The sequence below is a fragment of the Nematolebias whitei genome, chromosome 1 (assembly GCF_014905685.2).
Source record: "Nematolebias whitei isolate Nwh7 chromosome 1, NemWhi1, whole genome shotgun sequence".
Classification (NCBI taxonomy): Eukaryota; Metazoa; Chordata; class Actinopteri; order Cyprinodontiformes; family Rivulidae; genus Nematolebias; species Nematolebias whitei.
Window position 1 is genome coordinate 2,772,355 of NC_056498.1, and position 5,537 is coordinate 2,777,891.

The 5,537-nt window shown below is 39.3% G+C and overlaps 1 long non-coding RNA gene across 1 annotated transcript; it reads right to left on the reverse strand.

Annotated features, from left to right (window-relative positions):
- Nucleotides 1–2,912: 2,912 nt before the first annotated feature.
- On the reverse strand, nt 2,913–3,793 carry LOC119414913. The gene is made up of 2 exons (XR_005187024.1): nt 3,573–3,793; nt 2,913–3,397 (listed from the first exon to the last, which is right to left on the reverse strand). It is a non-coding gene; the product is annotated as an uncharacterized LOC119414913 (long non-coding RNA).
- Between the last annotated feature and the right edge of the window lie 1,744 nt (nt 3,794–5,537).

The following is a 5,537-nucleotide window of genomic DNA, read 5'->3' on the forward strand; positions in this document are numbered from 1 at the left end:
TGGTATGCCCCTCCACCGTCTCAAACTATTTTTTAAGCCCATCATCTTCACTCTTTATCTCCACCACCATACCACGCAGCCTCTCCAGCTCATACGAGTATAAAGAAGGCCCATTTTCAGTTTTTGAAGCAGCAAATTTAACTCGGTCCATCTCTGTCCTGAATCTTGCAGTGGTATTAGCCAAATGCCTGCAATTCACTCTTGATAAAATTAAAATCTTCTGTCAGAGCCACTCTCAGTTCCATCCTAATCATTGCTACAACTTCGGTTTTAAATGAGGCCAGAATGTCTGACCTTAGAGCTGACACATCCACCCCTCCAGAGCTCAACGAAGGTGGGGCCGATCCAGCTGTTTCTTCATCGCAACGGGCCGAGTCTGAAACGGTGACATTGGGCCACGGGGCAGAAGTGACAGACGATTTTGACTTTTTCTGCTTTGAGGTCATATTACCAGTCTGTTGATTCAGCTACACGGCAACACCACATCTGAGATAAAATCCAGCCTGAAGGTAGTGAGGATACAATCATAAAAAGTAGTTTTTCAGTGGGGCCAACGGGAGCTGAGCCAAAATGCAGGTCACATGTCTGGCGCCATGTTGATAGCCCTACAAGCTGGTTTCTTGATGCATCCCTAGGTTTTTGGACCAGCATCCAGTCATCTTTTTAGGCAATCAGTTTGATAAAGCTGCTGAACACTGTTTTAAAATAATTTTCAGAGCTGAGATCTGATTTTCTCTCATTTTTCTTCTTTAGGTGTTAATTCTGACACCAGTGAAGACAGAAGACAAAAACAGAGCAAAATGTGATGATAACATGCTCGACAAACAAGTTCCTCACATGACAATGTGAAACTGTTTTAATTTGTACTTTTCAATATGCACATGTATTCTCAGCAGTTCTGTATTGTCTGTGGTGTTAGTACTTGATGAATTAAATGCTTTAAATTAAGAAAAATGTGTGACTATCTTTTATGAAGCACAAAGAGCATAATGTCAGTGTTCTGTTGCTCTGCAGGAGCTTTACAATGTTTCAAAGTTTTCATCAAAGTTCATGCTCAGTCAACAAGGTACAAAATCCAATAATGGTCAATCAGGTCATCTGGACAGTTCCTTTTTTATGGAAATATGTTTCGCCCTCTATCCAGAAGGCTTCATCAGTCTAGGAGTCCCAAGTAAACTGTTTTCCCCACTAAGCAGTACACATCTTTAGCAGACCAACCAGTTTGCTGGTGATAAGATGGTTTCTGGGGCTGTTCTGTCCCCCAGCGACTCCTCCCGTGCAGGCAGCCACATCCAAAGTGGTTAAAGACATCTAAGTTCAAGCTGAACCTTCCAAGTACAAACCGGATTCCAAAAAAGTTGGGACACTAAACAAATTGTGAATAAAAAATGAATACAATGATGTGGAGGTGCCAACATCTAATATTTTATTCAGAATAAAACACAAATCACAGATCAAAAGTTTAAACTGAGAGAATGTATCATTTTAAGGGAAAAATCTGTTGTTTCCAAATTTCATGGCGTCAACAAATCCCAAAAAAGTTGGGACAAGTCCATTTTTACCACTGTGTGGTAGAGGATGACACAGGAGTAGATTTTCACTCCTGTCCTGTCCTGGTCCAACAGAAAAAAATCCTGTCCTGTCCCAATCCTGGTCCAGAGTAAAAAAATTAATCCTGTCCTGTCCTGCTCCTGGTAACATGACTCCTGCTCCTGTCCTGCTCCTGGTCAGAATCACTCCCACTCCTGTCCTGCTCCTGTTTTTTTTTCCTCTTCATTTAATTTTTAAGAAATGCATTGAATTTGAATTGATTTTCTAACCATTCCTTTTTAAATTACTTTGTGTTCTGCAGTTTGATTTCAAAAGATATGACAGTAAGAGTTAATCTGTGGTGAAATATGGAGGCATTTATTGCCTTAATTCAAACAAAAACCTTGACTAAAGGTCACAAAACAAATCCATGGCCTGTAGTCCTTATAGTTTTTCTACAGAGGATCAGCTGCTGAGTCCCTGTTTCTGGCTTTTTTGAAGGTCAGTTACAGTAAAAACAAAAAATGAAAACCAGTACATGGGTCACACCATGTCTACCTTAGATGAAAGAACCCAAACAGAACAAATAGAAGTTGCTTTTTACTAATTTATTGAGCAATTGTTTCCTTCCCTTTAGACAGTAACGTTCCTGTCATGGTTTAAATTGCTTAAATAAAAAACTAAACAAAAAAATTGCACCAAACAAACTGTCATCAATGAACAAAACTGCATAAAGGCATTACATTCATATTGTACCTGAGTTTTTGAAAAAGGAAAAAAAATGTGCATATAATGCAAATACTAAATAAAAATACAACTGCCATATATATATATATGGTGGTTGACTGGTGCAAATGTGCTGCAAACAACTACACACACAGTAATACTACAGTGGTCAGCAGGTGCAAACTGCTAACATGCTGCAAACAGCTAAACAAACAGTAATACTACAGTGGCCAACAAATGTAAACTGCTAACATGCTGCAAACAGTCAGCTACTGCACACACAGCTAACAGTTAAAAAGCATTGCAAACGCATAAATGATGCAAACTCTAAAACAACAACAAAAACAAAACAAATGCAACAGAAAAATGCAGCGAAAGAAAAAAACCTGCAATTACAGAAAATAAAACATACAACCCAAAAAACGAATGCAAAGGAAAATGCTGAAAAGTACTCTACTCAGTGCACATTAAACTCATAAAATAAGCCAACTTTGGGCCAGTTGCCACTCAGCTGTAATGTATTTGCAGGGTTCTGTTGACCAGACCAGCAGTTGTTTTGGTGTTATTTGTATTTGAAGCATTTTTCCTTTGCATTTTTTTTTTTGATTGTGTGTCATCTATTTTCTGTGACTGCAGATTTTTTTTTCTGTTGCATTTGTTTTTTTGTTTTGGAATTTGATTCATTCCTGTGTTTGCAGCACGTTTTAACTGTTTGCTGTGTGTCTGTCAGCCACCGTGCATATCAGTCTACTTTTCCACTCTTCAGCACATATGAATAGTTGTCATTATAAATTGCTATGTAGGAACAAAAGTTCATCTACATTTTCTGGATTGAGGGTGGAACGCCTCTCCTCAATCAGTCTCCCAGCAACACTGAAACTACGCTCAGAAGGAGTGCTTGTTGCTGGGATTGCTAGCAGCCTCTTGGCAACTGGCACTAGCCCATCAGACCTCTCATGCCAGAAGTTGAGCAGAGACTGGAAGCCTGTCAACTTAGAGTCACTCATGTACTCTACCACGAACTGGCGGCCCCATGACTCTGAAATACCACCACTGTCCCCCTCCTGTTGCTGCTTTTCAACACAAAAGGAAAAGAAGTCGTGCACCTCTGTGGGACTGGGAACTGCCTCTCGGGGTGGACCTTTGGAGAGAAAAAAAAAAGAGATTCTTATAGAACATTACCTATATTGGACATTACCTATTAGATTATACAGACGTGTGTGTGAATGAATGCCTCTAAATAAATGATAGGAAGAAATGTTGTTATTACATTTTAGAATTGCTGTGAGTGCTCTGTTGATGCTAGTTTTACTCACCCTGTTTCTTCTCAAGGCTTCTCGCTCTCTCCTCTGTCCCTGCTGTTTCTGTGAGTGCTGCCAGGGTGTTGATGACCTCCTCATACTCCTGACCGGAGAGCGTTTTCCTCAAGAAACTCCTCAGGCTAGGAGAGAGAGCTGTGGCTAGCTTATGGTACAGGTGGATTTTGAATTTCAACTCCACTGCCTGGGCCAACTTCTCTTTCAGCTAGAGGAGGAGTGAAATCACATGATGACACATGCAATGATATGATAATGATGTATGCAACATCATTATTACGGGACATAAAAAATTCTCAGGCGGACAGGCACTGTGCTTTATTTTAGGCGTGGAGGAGTTTTAAATTTATTTCAAATTTAACTTGTACAATGTTTCTTTTGGAAAACATCAGACTCAGTTCTGTTCTTGCCTTTATCACTGTTACTGAATAGGGCCAAACTCCTGTTAGCTACTTGAATGATCAAACTAAACAATAAAAATAAACAAAGTATTAAATTACCTCTTTCACAATTGCACTATCTCCATCCTGGATCAACAAACCCTGCAGCTGGGTTGCCTTGGTTGGGAGGACAAGGTGAAGAGTAGGTGCCTGATCGATGGAGAGGTGCCTGGTAGCCTCATCAAAAGGTTTCAGGAGCTGGATGACGTCCTCAAGAAGGTCACAGTCTATGTTGTTGAGGTAACGGAACTCGCTTCTGCGAAGCAGGATGTCGTGCAGCTTACCAGACTTGAGAGCATCATTTATTGACTGGAGCATGGCAAGTCTGGTGTTCCACCTCGTCTCCACAGCCTGCTTCAGTGACTGGTCCAGTGCTTTTTGTAACCTAAAATTGAAAGAAGACCGTGCACAAGTCAAAATAGGGTTACAGGGACTATAAAAATTGCAATTTATTGGCCTTTCTTTTGGAAAAAAAATATTTTATTAAAAAGAAGAGCTTTACAACTGAAACTAAGTCAAGAAAATGTGACCTTTGCAGTTATAAATTACAGTACCTCAATTTTTCTTTATTTATTTCACTTATCATATTTTATGATTATTTAAGCAGCCTCACCAGGCAGAGATTACAAGATTTGATGTATCTTACCCTGCCCTTTTGAAATGTGTGACCAGGGTCTTTGCGTCCTTAAACAGCTTGATGACGCTGCTGTGTACTGGGTTGTCCTCATCCAAGTGGTCAAATACGTGTTTTAAGATCAAGTTGATATTATGGCCGGCACAGGAGAGTCGCACATAATCCTTGAAAGCAGCGATCATGTTTGAGCCATTATCTGTCACAAACACAGTGTGCTTGCTCAGGATGCCAAATTCCTGTTAGGTAAAAAAACAAAACAAAGACAAACCAAAAACTTAGCAAATAAGAAGACCAGACATATGATAATCATTAAACAGATTGATCAACAGTCATGTAATTGTACGAAGCACTTTTCAATAAATTTATAGTACTACATTAGGACAAAACATATTACACATATTACACATGTGTTGTGTATTAAATGAAGGAAAACTCCATCTGCAATTAAGGTAAAATACTATGGTAATCTGCCTAAGTTGCTGCCTACCACGGCACAGACTGATGTACAGCGAAGGACCGTGACACACGCTTACTGATGCACTTAGTTATATTCCAGGTTAGTCTGCTCCTGCAACCTGGAACACCTTTCAGCAGGAACTGAAGTTGTCCACCTTAATTTATTGTGAGGGGTTTTAAACATTTCTTAATGTCAATAGAAATCTCAAAGCAAATATATTCTTGTTTTTAGTATTTTACATTTTTTATGGCACATTGATTTATTTTTTTAGACACTACTTTTATTTTAACTGTATTTTTACAGCATTTTTACTGTAGTTTATTGTTATTATTGTTCACTGTTATTGTTGTCTGTACTTTATATGTTCTGTCTGTCTGGATTGGAACAGGTCTCTTGAAAACGAGTCCTCGTGACTCAATGAGGTTAGCCTGTAA